Source organism: Electrophorus electricus, chromosome 11 (genome assembly GCF_013358815.1).
Source record: "Electrophorus electricus isolate fEleEle1 chromosome 11, fEleEle1.pri, whole genome shotgun sequence".
In the NCBI taxonomy this organism is placed as follows: Eukaryota; Metazoa; Chordata; class Actinopteri; order Gymnotiformes; family Gymnotidae; genus Electrophorus; species Electrophorus electricus.
In genome coordinates this window covers 23331171-23346505 of record NC_049545.1, presented here as the reverse complement: position 1 = coordinate 23346505, position 15335 = coordinate 23331171, and the positions used below count along the sequence as shown (strand labels likewise).

Below are 15335 nucleotides of genomic sequence, written 5' to 3'. Positions count from 1 at the left end.
AGAGACAGTGTCTGGGCCGGTTTCTCTGTGCAGCACAGAGACAGTGTCTGGGCCGGTTTCTCTGTGCAGCACAGAGACAGTGTCTGGGCCGGTTTCTCTGTGCAGCACAGAGACAGTTTCTGGGCCGGTTTCTCTGTGCAGCACAAAGACAGTGTCTTTACAGAACTTTGCAACCTGCATGCAACACAGACACACACACACCCTGACCAACACACAGACACTGATAATCTCTGCACTGTGTGAATATGTGTGTGTACATTTGGTACCTATTTGGAAATGTGCTTTCATGAGTGCATGCACACATACACACACACTCACAGTCTTTGAATGACTGGTGTGAGAGTGTCAAGGGAACACTGACCAGTCCACTCTGATAACACAACACACACTCTTCCTCAAGAGTTAATGAGAGCAGCTAAGACAGATGCGTGCACACACACACACACACACACACACACACACACACACTCTTCCTCAAGAGTTAATGAGAGCAGCTAAGACAGATGCGTGCACACACACTCTTCCTCAAGAGTTAATGAGAGCAGCTAAGATAGCTGCACACACACTCACACACACACACACACAAAAACGGTGCCTTTTGTTTGGTTTTCTCCTCGTTCAATTCTAAATTGTTATTCCTAATTGACATAGCAAACAAAATCCGATCATAATTGAAATCATTCCATCATTTTCTTAATACATGACTCTTCTGGTCCACCACTGAATACAGCCATGAAACAGCCATGAAATTAGACAGATGAAGGAAGAAAAAGACACAGAAAGAAAAATGAGAGATGGCTTTTAAACAAACTGTCAGGTTGGACAAACAGGACCCACCGGATCCTTGGAAAGCCTAAATCAATGTTAATTAGCTGTCGGTGTGGTCAAAGCACTCAGAGAGAGAAAGGGAGAGAGGCAGAGGGAGAGAGAGGGAGAGAGGGAGCGAGCAGGCCCCGCGCACTGTCAGTGTGCTGGGTGTGTTCGCACATGTCGTCAGCTACAGGGTGATTTAGCGGCCAGCTGAACCCTAGCAAACAAGGCCTTATTCACATGACTCCAGGAGAAACCTGCTCACATCAGTGAGCAGGAGACAGAATGAACACACCTCTGCGTGTGCGACTGTGCACGAGTAAAGGTGTATGAGCACATGAGAGAGGTTGTGTGGGCGCGCGCGTGTGTGTGTGTGTGTGTGTGCGCGTGCTGGGGAGTGTAAGTATATGAATGTGTGTGTGTGTGTTATAAAGCCTCTGGCATGGCTGGCAGCTTTGGCATTAGCTGAATGGCAAAAGCTCGGTAAGGCAGAAACACAAGCTCTTTTAAAGTTCAGAAGTTCAGACTCTCTGCTGGATGTTAGCTCTGCGTGCAACACACACACACACACACACACGCACCCTAACAATAAGTCCGTCAAAAAGACATTGTGCCTGCATCTGACTGGCTGAATGGTCGCCGTATGACAATATCTCAAGATCTGACAGCATCTCATGGTGTGACAGCATCTCACGGTGTGACAGCGTCTCACGGCGGTATGCTCTTTAATTTCCCCATAATATTTCTCCACTGCTGGCTAATTTGTGTAACTGTGTGTGTGTGTAATTGTGTGTCTGTTTTAGTGTGTGATAACCTTCAGTGTGATTTCTGAAGTGGGGGATTTAAACAAATAATGTGAGCAAAACAAGTAGAGCTTCAATAGGTGGGACATTTAAATGTATTAGCATTTTAATGGAAAGATAAACCCCCCCTTCTATCTCTCTTCATATCTATCTATCTATCTATCTTTCTCTGTGTTGCAGCAGTCATCTTAAACTTGGATTAAAAGACCCCCCACCCTGTGCCTGACCTCCATGTCTGAGAGACACAGACTCAACTCCCTTCCGCCGCTGTGCTCGTCTGGGCCAATAGCCCTCCGCGCTGGCTGGATGAAACTTCAGGAGGAGTTCAGGCTTCTCGTGAACACAGTTTTTGGCACTCACACGGTGCTCGAAGGTCAACAACGTAAACGCCCGATGGAGAATCTGGCCAGCGTGACAAGCCGGTGCGGTGCTGGTTAGAGACACCGCGCTTTCATTCGGACAATTACGGGCTCAGGCGCTGAGCTCCAGGACGGCGTCTCCGGTGGAGTGAGACGGCCTGGGGGAATTGCAGTCGTCTTCCACACCAACCAACCCAGATTATTTAGGAAAACCGGAAGTGGCCTTGTACGGATTTTGTGTCTCACAAAACATCTGGGAGAAAGAACACTTATCAAAACAGAGAAAGAGAGAGAGAGAGAAATGTCTGTCCAACATATAGCAGAGTCCTTCACGGTTGCAATCCAATCACAGAAAACTATGACTCTGGACAGAATGACCCATCCAGAGGAGGACTGAAGGAATAAAGGAATAAAGAGGATTGTGTATTTTTCAGTCTTTCCATTTTGCCCGACAGTATTCCAAGGTAAAGTGTTTCACAGTTAACTCCCAGGGACTCTGTAAACAGAAATATTTCAAAAAGAATCACCAAAATGGCAACATAACTCTTCAAAATTGTAGCCATTTAACTTGCTGTTAGGGAATCCTCACTTATGTCATATATATCTAGTAAAAAGACTCACGTACTGAGTTATTTCCTCATTTAATAGCACCAGACAACCTAAAATAGGTGGACCTCACAGTACTTTTTTTTTTTTTTTACATTGAATTAAAATCTATATTTAAAATGTTTCCATCAGGCATGGATTTTAAGTGACAGAACAATTACATTTTATAATACGTATGTATTACTTATTCATAAAAAAGCCTGTTATTACACTTAAATTATGCACAGACGTGCTCCTAAAATGTACAGGTGTGTGATTTTTGTCTATATTTGGCCTGAGGAACATCCCTCTTCAGTGTCCAGCCAGAGTCTGAGGGGACCCACTTTCCTTAGCACTGCTGTTCCATAAAATACACGAGGACATATAGCAAGAACTACGGGTGATGGAGAAATTCTCAAAACATATTTGGATTCAGCTTGCAAAAATGTAGAAGAAACCTTTTTTTCCCCTTTTAAAAAAAAAAAAAAAAAAGGGATAATATATTTGTTAAACAGTGTAATCAAATCAAATCAAAGTCGATTCAGACAGAAACACCAAATCGATGTGTCAAAAACAATTTCTCTTCGAGTGAACTGGCAAATGAATGAAACTTGTCGCCAGCTTCAAACAAGGAACAGATCATTTACAGCACGTTTAGCTCATTTGACACCACGTGAGTGTGGTTTGGCGGGACTGCGCGTGCTGATGACACATCAATTAAGGCTGATTTGTGTCAAAGGTACACAAGTGTTTTAGTGCGTGTATCACTATTAACATTCATCGTGGTATATTATAACCTGTGGGATTATTCTGTGGCTCTTGCCCACGACGTACACATTAATCTGTATAACCGCGGGGCGTGCGCTTCTGTCCTCCTTAGCGCGTGTAATCCGGTTCACGAATAGCTGGTGCTTAGTCAGCGTTGTCCTGTGACTACATCCATGAAGTCCCGTGACGATTCTTCTCCGCTTGGCTAACCTGCTGTCGTCTTTAGGGCCGTCGGTACCCGGACTGGACCGGACCGGGTGACAATGCCCACAATACTGAATTAAAATTATTTTCAAAAAGTAACAGGAGCAAAGAGGATGAATTGTAATGCGGTAAAAGTACGTTTGACCTCGCAGATGTACTCGAGTATAAAATAACCTCCTTTTAAAACAACTTTCGAAAATACAATTTGTTTAAAAAATGACTTCAGTATAAATACAGCACAGAAATGTGGCGCGTTACTACCCACGTCTCAGAATGAGAGAGCTGTGCTCGTGTGAGAAGCTACAGTGTCTGAGACTGATCTGGGAAAGGAGTTGTGGTTGAGATATCTGTTACACTAATTGTAGGATTAAAAATAACCTGATCCTGCAGTTCACTGCTCTCTCTCTCCGTTTCATTCTCTCTCTCCGTTTCATTCTCTCTCTCCGTCATCCTCTTTTTCTCCTTCCTTCATTTTCACTCTTTCTGTCCACCCATTTGTTTGATACTCTCTGAGCCTTCCTCAGTTCTCCATCTTTGTGCGCCAAGCCCCCCCCCTCCCTCTCTCATTCCCCCTCGCTTCTCTTCCTCCCTCTGCACATTTTTCTCTTTCTTGGTTTTGCTTTCCCACCATCTTCTGTCATCAGACAGTGAGTCAAACCGTCATGACGTTTCATCAGACTTTTGCTGTGCTGTTCCTCGCTCCCTCTATCCATCACACACACGCGCACACACACAACTTTTCCACTCGTTCAAGCTGTAGGCCTAAAATGTTTCATCGCTCCGTATGAGGCTAGAAGCCAAGTAATGTGGGAATACTTCTATATGTACTCCTTCAGACATCAAACAGCACAGAGGCGTTCGAGGGGGACACTATAGGAGTCCCCCCCCCCCACACACACACACCCCACACACACCATCCCGGCCTCATGGTTTCCCACCTCATAGGCGAGCATTTGTCATTCCGTCACGCCTCCAGCCCCGCGCGGCTCTCTGGCGGCCGCCGCTCCCCTGGCTCTCGAGGGTCTGCTCACAGCTATTGTTCCCTCACAGTTATTTGGACTTGGCAGTCAGGCTGCTGTCACAATCGCCACGCCGCATAATTCTCTCCCGCCTAACCGCACCCCTCACCCTGAGGGAGACACTGAGGAAACAGGACTTGGAGTGTGTGTGTGTGTGTGTGTGTGTGTGTGTGTGTGTGTGTGTGTGTGAGTGTGAGTGTGTACGTGCGTGTGTATATATATATGTGTGTGTGTGTGTGTGTGTGTGTGCATGTGTGTGTGTGTGTGTGTATATATATATATATATATATGTGTGTGTGTGTGTATGTGTGTGTGTGTGTGTGTGTGTGTGTGTGTGTGTGTGTGTGTGTGTGTATATATATATGTGTGTGTCTGTGTGTGTGTGGAGGTAGAGCTTACAATGAGAACAAAAGCTTCAGAAAAATACAGAATCCGATGCAAGACTGTTTGGGGCTAGCCGGGGGGGGGGGGGGGGGGGGCGCGTCACACATGGGGGCTTTAGCATACGGTTATACTGACCACACTGACCACAGGTGCTGACCCACCCTGTCAGTACTCATGAAATAAAATAAAATGGTACATAAATAAATATAATCTCAGGACACATATGGACAGAGCACACAAAGGGGCAAGGAGTACAGGAATCCAGATGTTGGTGGAACCAGGCTAGCTTTGCATCAGCTTAGCATCTCACAAGACAGCAAGCACCTGAGCACCACACGGTGAGCCTGCTTCCTGGGCAGAGAGGTTCTGCTATGACGTGGTTGAATATTCTGCTACAGCATGGTTGGATGTTCTGCTACGGCGTGGTTGGATGTTCTGCTACGGCGTGGTTGGGCGTTCTGCTACGGCGTGGTTGGGCGTTCTGCTACGGCGTGGTTGGGCGTTCTGCTACGGCGTGGTTGGGCGTTCTGCTACGGCGTGGTTGGGCGTTCTGCTACGGCGTGGTTGGGCGTTCTGCTACGGCGTGGTTGGGCGTTCTGCTACGGCGTGGTTGGGCGTTCTGCTACGGCGTGGTTGGGCGTTCTGCTACGGCGTGGTTGGGCGTTCTGCTACGACGTGGTTGGGCGTTCTGCTACGACGTGGTTGGGCGTTCTGCTACGACGTGGTTGGGCGTTCTGCTACGACGTGGTTGGGCGTTCTGCTACGACGTGGTTGGGCGTTCTGCTACGACGTGGTTGGGCGTTCTGCTATGACGTGGCTGGGTTTTCTACATTATCCAAACACAGCACAAACCATGACTGTATCGACCCCCCTGCCAAGCTACGATCCAAATCCAGCTTTAAGATCAAGTGCTGCCTTACTGAAAATGACAGAAACGTTAGACAGGAGAAGGATGGAGAAAAAGGTATTTGTTTATTTTAAAATTTGGAATTCACTCAGTATTTCAAAGGCACCTTGTAATACCTTTTTTTTTGTTATACAGCTCGTATTGCATCTTTTATATTTAGCACTTAAGTAAAATTTACTGATTTAGTGCTTTTAAAATCATATTTAATAACTGTTAATACTCTTTTGTTTTTTCAGTTATATATTATATTTATTCAGATTTTTTAAATATTAATTCAAATTACAATTAATTATAATTTTCCCACACAATTACTATTTTCCTATTAAATGCATTTTATTCCAGATTTGTCTTATTCATTTATTTCATATTTCATTATTCTTTATTTTGTAAAATATTTGTACTTTAACATTTTTTTATTACAATTTTTCTAATTGCTATATTTTATTTTACGTTTCTGCAAATATTTTAAATGTAGTGCCATATCAATAAATTTATATTATTATTATTATTATTATCATCATTATTAATTACAATAGTATTCATATAGGGTACTGAATTGACCAACTATCCCACACCAAGCATGAAGCTTGGTAGTCAAACTGACTGTCAAACTGACTGTTTCTCTCGTCGTGGATTAAACTGTAAATACGCACCAGTTATAAACCCACCAGTATAACCAGTTGTCAGATAAACACAGTGGGGTGAAGTGCGGTGCCAACCTGCTCGCATGTCTATACAATAAACACTCCTGTTGTCGTGTCCTGAAAGCGGCCCGCGGGTGCGGTGGTCCGCTCTGCTCAGACTCCTACCCGGAGACCGGGCACTACGGCGGGATTTCATCGGCCCTTGCACCTTAGATCCAGCAGTCAGTATTCACGCCTGCTATAATTAAGGGGACGTGAGGCTAAGGTGACCATAAGGGGCTTTGTGTTGGCCGTGCAAATCTGTTTTGCATGTTCTCACCGTAATGGATGCGTTTGTGTGGGTGTTAATATGCTGACTGTCAGGGTAAGCAGGTTTAAGGGGAATAACCTTGAGAGTGGGAGAACTGTCTGTAAATGAAACCGCGTGTAAAAGAAACCGTGTTACGTGCTTAGCCGCAATGTCCCTCTTTGGTTCAGAAGCTGAGAATAACGGGGTTTCACACGCAGCTTGAGAGGAGGAGTGCACACACACACACACACACACACACACACACACACACACACACACACGAGAGGGTCAGCCCACCTACATGTCCCCTGACAGGCACAAATCCATTTTCCCTGACAGTCGTACTAGAGCAGTAAGCTGCAGTTCATTCATTCTCATTAATAAAGGATTTTACTGCAATTATTAAATCACTGGAAAACTTTATATTCTCCATCACGCATGTACTGAGGCACACAGTGTGTGCAGGTGTGTGTGTGTGTGTGCGCGCTAGATGGATGCTCGGGGAGAAATTTTTTAGTGTGTGTGTGTGTGTGTGTGGGCAGGTGTGTGGTTTGGACAGCACCAGGACAGCAGAAAGCTACACACAGGATGACAATAACGTGGCTATATCAGCTACAAACCTGTACACTTTACACACCCACACACACGCTTGTGCGCACACACACACACACACACACACGTGACACATACATGTGCACACACACACATGCAGATGCATGCAGATACATCCATACACACACACACACAGACAGACATATGAACACAGATCCATGCACACACAGATACTCCCCTCCCACATCCTTGCACACACACACACCCACACACACAAACACAAACTCCTTGTTAGTGAATTACTTTTTCTGTGCTTAGTTTCAAATAAGCATTGTGAAAGTTAATTCAAACGTCTGCATCAGTGGATTCGGAAAGTTGGGTCGGAACGTGGTTCAGCGCTCCCAAGAGATTCGAATTAAACAGCCAACTTCAAAGACTTATCGACTCATCTTCCTCCTTCAATAAACATAATCTTTTACAGAAAATAGAGAGAAAAAAAAGAAAGCAAACCATTGGATTTGTCTTTTCCTCGTGATTGGCGTAATGAGCATGTCCTATGACATCACCTCCTTTAAGACACTAACACCGGGCGCAGGTGGTCACAGCCAGCCGACACTCTCTGTCCCGCCACGCTTACTCCACTGACATTTAAATTCCAGAGAGTGAGGTCAACCTGCACCCCCCCAGAGGGCCAGAGTGGCTGATCCAGGGCCTGATCAGAGGGCCTGGAACAAACCATCACACGCTGCCTGCTATAGAAGACACGCTGACCCAAGAACAGCACACAGAGCGTTAGATTAGAATCTGGGTCATAATCTGGGCGTCGTCTGTGAGGATTGCCTTCAGCCTTTCCAGTGATCCCAGTCTGAACCAGGGACAAAATCATCACAGTCACAAACACAAATCTACAGAACCAGAGCCATGCAGCCCCCTCTTCTCTCTCTCCCCCTCCCTCCCTCCATCTCTCTCTCTCCCTCCCTCCTCTCTCACTCTTCTGTGTTGTTTTTCTATCCCTTAATCTCTGTTATTATGTAGCATGCAAGGCTGCGTGTGGGTGTGTGTGTGTGCGCGTGTGTGTGTGTTGGGTGGGGAGCATGCATAAGTGTGTGCCTGTATGCAGCTCTGGGTGTGTTTGTGTTTATATGCATATATGTCTGTGCATGTGTGTGTGTGTGCGCGTGCATACATTTGTGTGGGAGTATTTGTTTGAAAGCCAGAGGTGGTGAGATAAAGCATAATTGTTTTGTGATTATTACTGGTGTCAGTATTTTGAGTTACAGTGCTGTAATTACACGTAAGGTCATCGTAAGAGATCTGCCTCTCTGACGGGCCGATTAAAGAGGAGAAATGCCGTCATTCTCAAACATTAGCTATAATACCGGCTAGTCCTTGGCAAAGCCAAATTCACACCAATGTTACACTAATGGAGATAACTGGAGAGAGAAACAGTACCGTATGCCTGTGTTCCAGTGCCGTGTACCTGTGTTTCCGTACCGTGTGCCTGTGTTCCTGTGTTTCCGTACCGTGTGCCTGTGTTCCTGTGCCGTGTGCCTGTGTTTCCGTACCGTGTGCCTGTGTTCCTGTGCCGTGTGCCTGTGTTTCCGTACCGTGTGCCTGTGTTCCTGTGCCTGTGTTCCAGTGCTGTGTGCCTGTATTTCCGTACCGTGTGCCTGTGTTCCAGTGCTGTGCCTGTGTTTCCGTGCCGTGTGCCTGTGTTCCAGTGCCGTGTGCCTGTGTTTCCGTACCGTGTGCCTATGTTCCAGTACCATGTGCCTGTGTTCCAGTGCCGTGTGCCTGATTTCCAGTGCTGTGTGCCTGTGTTTCCGTACCGTGTGCCTGTGTTCCAGTGCCTGTGTTTCCGTACCGTGTGCCTGTGTTTTAGTCTCCCACCTCCCGTCCCCCGAGGAGCTTTAATTACACACTGACATTTTCTTGGCTTTTTAAAGAGGAGAGGGAGTGCGAGAGAAATTCGTAATGAGAGGATGAAACAAGAAAAACAGAACAAAGCAAACAAACAAACAACAGAAAACAAAATCTCAAACATAACACACTTTAAAAAATAAAATATATCAATAACACAGTATTTGATTTATTGCCTACTAAATTTGTCACTTAACTGTTTGCTGGGATTCCAACAATGGAAATTACAAACAAGGTCATACACGCAACACTTCAGAGAGAGAGAGAGACAAACAGGAAGAGAATTTAAAGACTTGCCTAATTAATACATGCAAGCAACACTGGAATAAAAAGCAATCCTGTTTTTTTTTTTTGTATGTGCAGTGTGTGAGTTTTGGCATTTTGTGCATATGTGTGCATGTATGTGTGTGTGTGTGTGTGTGTGTACATGTGTGAGTGTATATAACAGCACTAAAGATGTAATGACTGAAAGTAACCAGGTTATAGTCACTCATAAAACAGCTTAATGACTTATTTAATCCATTTTACAGGTACACACACACAATTATACACACACACAAACGTGTGTGTGTGTTGGGGAGGGGGGGCACTCCAGATTGCTAAGCACATGTGCTTGAAGGTGTTGGAGCTTTTGACCTTTTGGTCCCCTCATCTTCCTGTAAAATGATCTGGGTCTCCGAGGTTACGACCCCGACACCCCCCACCAGACGACCCTAAGACGTCCCCTAACTCTCCCCTCAGCTTGCACACATCCCAATCTACACCCATCATCCTCCGGGCAAATTTTGGGGTCACATTCAAACAGGGGACGGGGCATGAGATGGAGATTTGCCTCCTAAACACACACACACACACACACACACACACACTCATACACATACACCACACACACATACATTCACAAGATGTTGGCTACACACAATCATAAAACATCATAGGGCCAAGCCATTTTAAAATAAGCTGCCACCCCACGTCATGCCCCGCCCATGTCCTGCCCATGCCCCGCCCATGTCCTGTCCCTGCAGCATCTTAAAGTTACCACCTTGTGGCGCTGTAGCCCTGAAGTCCCGCCTCGTCCTGCTAGGGCTGCTGTGAGCCTGTTTGCAGCACTCAGACGCTGCGTTTACACCCCCCAGCGCGCGGGCCGAGTCCATAACCGCGTTTACGACACGACGCTGCACTGCTCCGCACCAGCATCTGCTCCCTCTCCACTTTAATATTATTATTATTGTGTTTTACTTCTTCCCCTTCTGTGCTGGAGAGCGGAGCAGGTGTGGAGCAGGGTGGATCTGAAGGAGGGTTACAGGGCGAAACGGAGCGAGAGAGGGAGAGAGATCGTCAAGGGTAGTGGGGACATCCCATAATCTTGTTTAGAGGACATAAGTGGGTGAAAAAGAGTGAGGAGGTTTTAGCTGATGAAATGTCTCCTGCCTGTTCAGCTGCTCTGCTGGGCCTCTGACAGCTGGGCAGTCTGTGGTTCTGACCGGGTCCAGTCTGTGGTTCTGACCGGGTCCAGCTAGCAGAGTAGCTCCAGGCTTCCCGTGTACTGCTAGCTACACACTGCTGCAGGGAGCCGCTGGGCCAGAGTCCTGACGAAACCAGGCGAGGACGACACTACAGTGCAACTCTCCTTCCCTGAGGAGGCCCAGCTCGGCGGGGGAGATGGTCGACCTCCTGATGGCTGCCAGCCGTGGCGTTGCCACGTGGGTCTCCAGGGCGAGCGCTAATATAGGCCAGACGCCACGCACTCCCCGGGAAAGCCACCAGGGACAGGCGAGACATGTGGACACAGGACCCGGGGGACGCAGAGAACGCAAAGAAGTGCACCGACACACAAATACGCTGACCGGTATGCCGACCGGTATGCCGACCGGTGCGCTGAGCGGAACACTCACCAGTCTGATGACCAGTACACCGAACCCTGTTTTACTGGGCTACAAATCATGTAACACTGACAGACAAAAATGTGTTACTCAAACAAAGTGTTACTCAAATAAATATGAGCAGAAAACAATGCAGAAACAAATCAGATCAAATAAGTAATAATGGGAACATGGGGATATACTAATGGAGCAGCAAGATGAATTACACACACACACACACACACACACACACACACACACACACGTCTGGAGCGGCTCAGCATTTACTGTGTCCTGCTGCACCAGAGGCAAATGACCTTCTTCTGCAAGAATGGTTCCTTCTACATCATGCAGGAACACGTGTGCATGCGTGTGTGTGCGTGTGTACAGATATAATAAGCTTAAGTGTGTATAAGTGCTGGTCTCTAAGGATATTTGTGTCGACATTCTAGTAAAACATACAAACACTAACATGCTCTCTTGTCTTACTGTCCACACACACACACACACACAGAGGACTGTTCACAAAAGTGATGAGTAAAAAATTCTATTTGACAATAGTTGCTTACTTTTAAGTATTAGACTAAATGGACATTAGCATTGTTGAAACATTCATAATAGTGCCGTTTCCAGTATTTTGGACATATTGAAAACTTCGGCAAAGCACAGTAGGAGAGACTGTGTGTTACCGTAATGTAGCCAGTGAGGTTAACGGGTGTGCAACACACGCACAACATGGGGGGAAAAAATGCAATATGATAGAATACATCCATGTTCAATAAAACATTTAAATGTGTTATTTTGGTCATTTATTTACTATAATAATTACAATAAACTATTCTTCCACCAAGCAATGTGGTTCATTAACAGTGGGCAATGGTTGCCAAGCAACATAAAGATCAAAGTCTCAGTATAATGAATATTGTGCGGTTCTAATGGTTTTTAATAACTTAAATTATATATGGCTATCATGCATGAATAGATAAAATCCCAATAATAATAATACTAATAATAATAATGTGCATTTATATAGCACACAGTATAATAATTTATATTTTTTATATTTATATTTTATATTTATAAATTTAGATTTAATTTAATATAAAAATATATAAGAAATAAGAAAATGTTTTACATACATATATATATATATATATACACACACACATACATATACACACACACACACATATATATATATACATATACACACACACACACACACACACACACACACACACACACACACGCACATATATATATATATATAAACACAAAAACATCTTTATATATCTGTAATATGGTAATTCATCTGTGTGTGTGTGTCCTACATCACACAAACATTTATGGTGAAGCAGAGTGCCTCACTCAAACTTCATCACCTTTGGCTCACACAAACACACACACACACACACACACACACACCTAATATAATGACAAACACTGATGAAAAAGTTCAAAAATCAAAAAATATATTTGCAATCGGGAACGGAATTTTCCAGACAGAAGATGAATATTTGGATATGAAATGGCCTTTTAAAATTAAAATCTGATCTATAAATCTGTTCTAGTTGCTGCTTTGTGAAAGATTTGGTAGATTGAAAATGTATTTAAAATGTAAGCAAAAAAAGAAAAGCAAAAATGTTTTTAGTATTATGTTATTCAATAATAATATTTTATATGTAGTATATTGTAAAATTATAGCATGCCTTGACAATAAAAATAACAAATAAAAGGCGAGTAATTTTATTATTTTTCTAAATATTTATAAAATAACACACTGACTTTAATGAAATCAATCTGTTGAATAATAAACAAAGATGGTATCAGAACTTAATTTAAAACGATTCAAAAATTATTTTTAATATAATAGAACTGAACATTTTTTGCGTTCTTCCACATTCCAAAATGTCCTTTTAGTGAAGCCATTTCCCGTTTGTCTCCCCGACAAGGCCCGAGGAGTTAGTGGTACCGTGTTATCAGGCATGCATGTGTGTGTGTGTGTGTGTGTGCACGCATACATGTGTGTGTGCGCATGTGTATATTTACTCTTTATTACTGATCTGTGCTGAGTTAAAGCTCGGAACCCCAGAATAAAACAAATCATCAGAGATGCGGTGAGCGGTAAAGTCAGGGGCCCTGTCTCTGCTTCTAGAAGCTTCTGTGAGTCTGTGAGAAGCTCGGCAGATAGCTGACCCCAGCTTGGACGTCCGTCTAGATAAGGCCCCCTCGCTCACATACACTTCACTTCTCTCAGTCTGCTCCTTCCTATATCTGTTTTATTTTACTGTCTTTAGTGTCCTCGCTTCATAAATCATGCACAGCTCTTTCCTTCTCCCTCCCGCCCTCTCTACGTCAGAAGAACCAACCCGTGAAATATTTCATTTTTCTTTCTGTTTATTTTTGCAAATTGTTTATTTGTTTTATTTTAGAGGGCCTGTTTTCTTAGAGAGAGGTGAGAGAAAGAGAGCGAGAGAGCGAGAGAGGGGGGGGGGGGCTCTTGGCCTGTGAATAGTTTGAGCGCTCGAATTGTACATTGTTACAAAGTTAAAGGCTGAATTACTCTGCAAAACTGTATTATTTTAATCGTCCAGGAGAACGTCACATTAAGAGGGTCTTTTCACTAACGGCTCTTTCACAAGCAGGGGACAGACGCGGCGTTTGCGGACCCCCGTGCCCACCCTCTCTCCCCCCCGCCCGGGCCTCCATCACTAGTAGAACGGGACCGTGGCCCAAACCAATCTTCCTCCATGAATTAAATACGAACCCCATACTATATAAACGAGAACCCGAGAGACTCCACCAGCCCCAGCCGGCTCTGAACCTCGCACTGTGTCCCTCGACCCGCTAATAAAATAATAAAATAAAGAAATACCGGAGTAAGAAAATGTGACCTTGTTCATTTCACAGCACAGTAAATCAGCTATTACTGCTGGCTGGTACCAAAGGTAATTGAAACTTTTATTCTTAGAGTAATAGCTCAATCTTCAGTAATGTAGTCCATCAACGAGATTACGAATACTCTCAATGTATATCACCCATGAGCCCAAAAAAATGGGACTGGTTGCTAGGCAATTCCTTTCCATTTGTAAAGGGGCATAGAGGGAAAGAGAAAACAGAACAAGATATATAGAGAGCGACACAGACAGTCAGAGAGAGAGAGAGAGAGAGAGAGAGAGAGAGAGAGAGTTTTCTGTTTTTTATTGCCTCACTCACATTTTGACTTTAAAACATGGAGCCCATTGTTTAGACTCACCCCCACGATCAGGTGTGTGAGAATTGAAAGCTGAGGTCTCCCCCAATAAATCTCACAGCACCTCACACCGGTGCCCGGGGACGCACACTACCGTAAGGGCTGCGTCGGGAGACATCGCACACCTCTGAGGGTCTCGGCCTCGCCAGCCAGGGGGTCAGAAGCGCCGCGCCTCGGCTGAAACGCGAGACGGCTACATTTCTTTTTTCTTTTCTGGCCTTAACGCTCTCTCTCTTCTTCTCTTGGCGTTCAGTTTTTCAACAAAATGCACGTGTTTAACATTACGGACAGCACAGATCTGGAATACAGAATGACTGCAGTAGAGCTAGGTAAAGTGTAGGAAGTGCCCCCCCTCCCGACACACACACACACACACACACACAGACTAATAAACATGTACAAACTCAAACACACACTGCTGAAAATTCTTTGACAAATTCATAAAAACACCAACATTTTTTAATGTACCACTAGGTGAAAAAATTGCATCTAAAAATAAGTAAAATTAAATTCCGTCCTAATCCACAGACCTAAACAGTAATTCCCAAACATTCCGGATCATTCCAGCAAAGTGCGGATCGGGTTCTGGTGCCCCTGGTCTGAGCGCGTCACTTCTGAAGGTGACGGAGCGCGAGAGAGCATCCAGAACAGCGCCGTTTCCAATTAGCTGCACTGTAAGTGACTATTGTACGATGTCTGCAAGTGCTACAGCCTGCCTTCCCTCCAAACACACACACACACACACACACACACACACACACACACAGAAAAGAGACAAGAAGAAAAAAAGGAGGAAAGATGATTCTGAAAAAAAAATATCCGTCATCCCTGTAAACAAATGCCTGTTTTTATTTGGTGGACTGTCCGGTAATTCTGGGCCGGTTATTCTAACTGTAATTAGGTTCATGATTTATCACCCCCCCCCCCAAAAAAAAGGGGAACTAAAGTAGGAAGAAAAAGCTGAAAATTCCCGTTA

At 44.6% G+C, this 15335-nt stretch overlaps 1 protein-coding gene across 6 annotated transcripts in view; it reads right to left on the bottom strand.

The window, feature by feature from the left end:
- Positions 1-15335, bottom strand: part of tenm3 (teneurin transmembrane protein 3) — a 263354-nt gene that overhangs the window by 141607 nt on the left and 106412 nt on the right. The window lies entirely within an intron of this gene.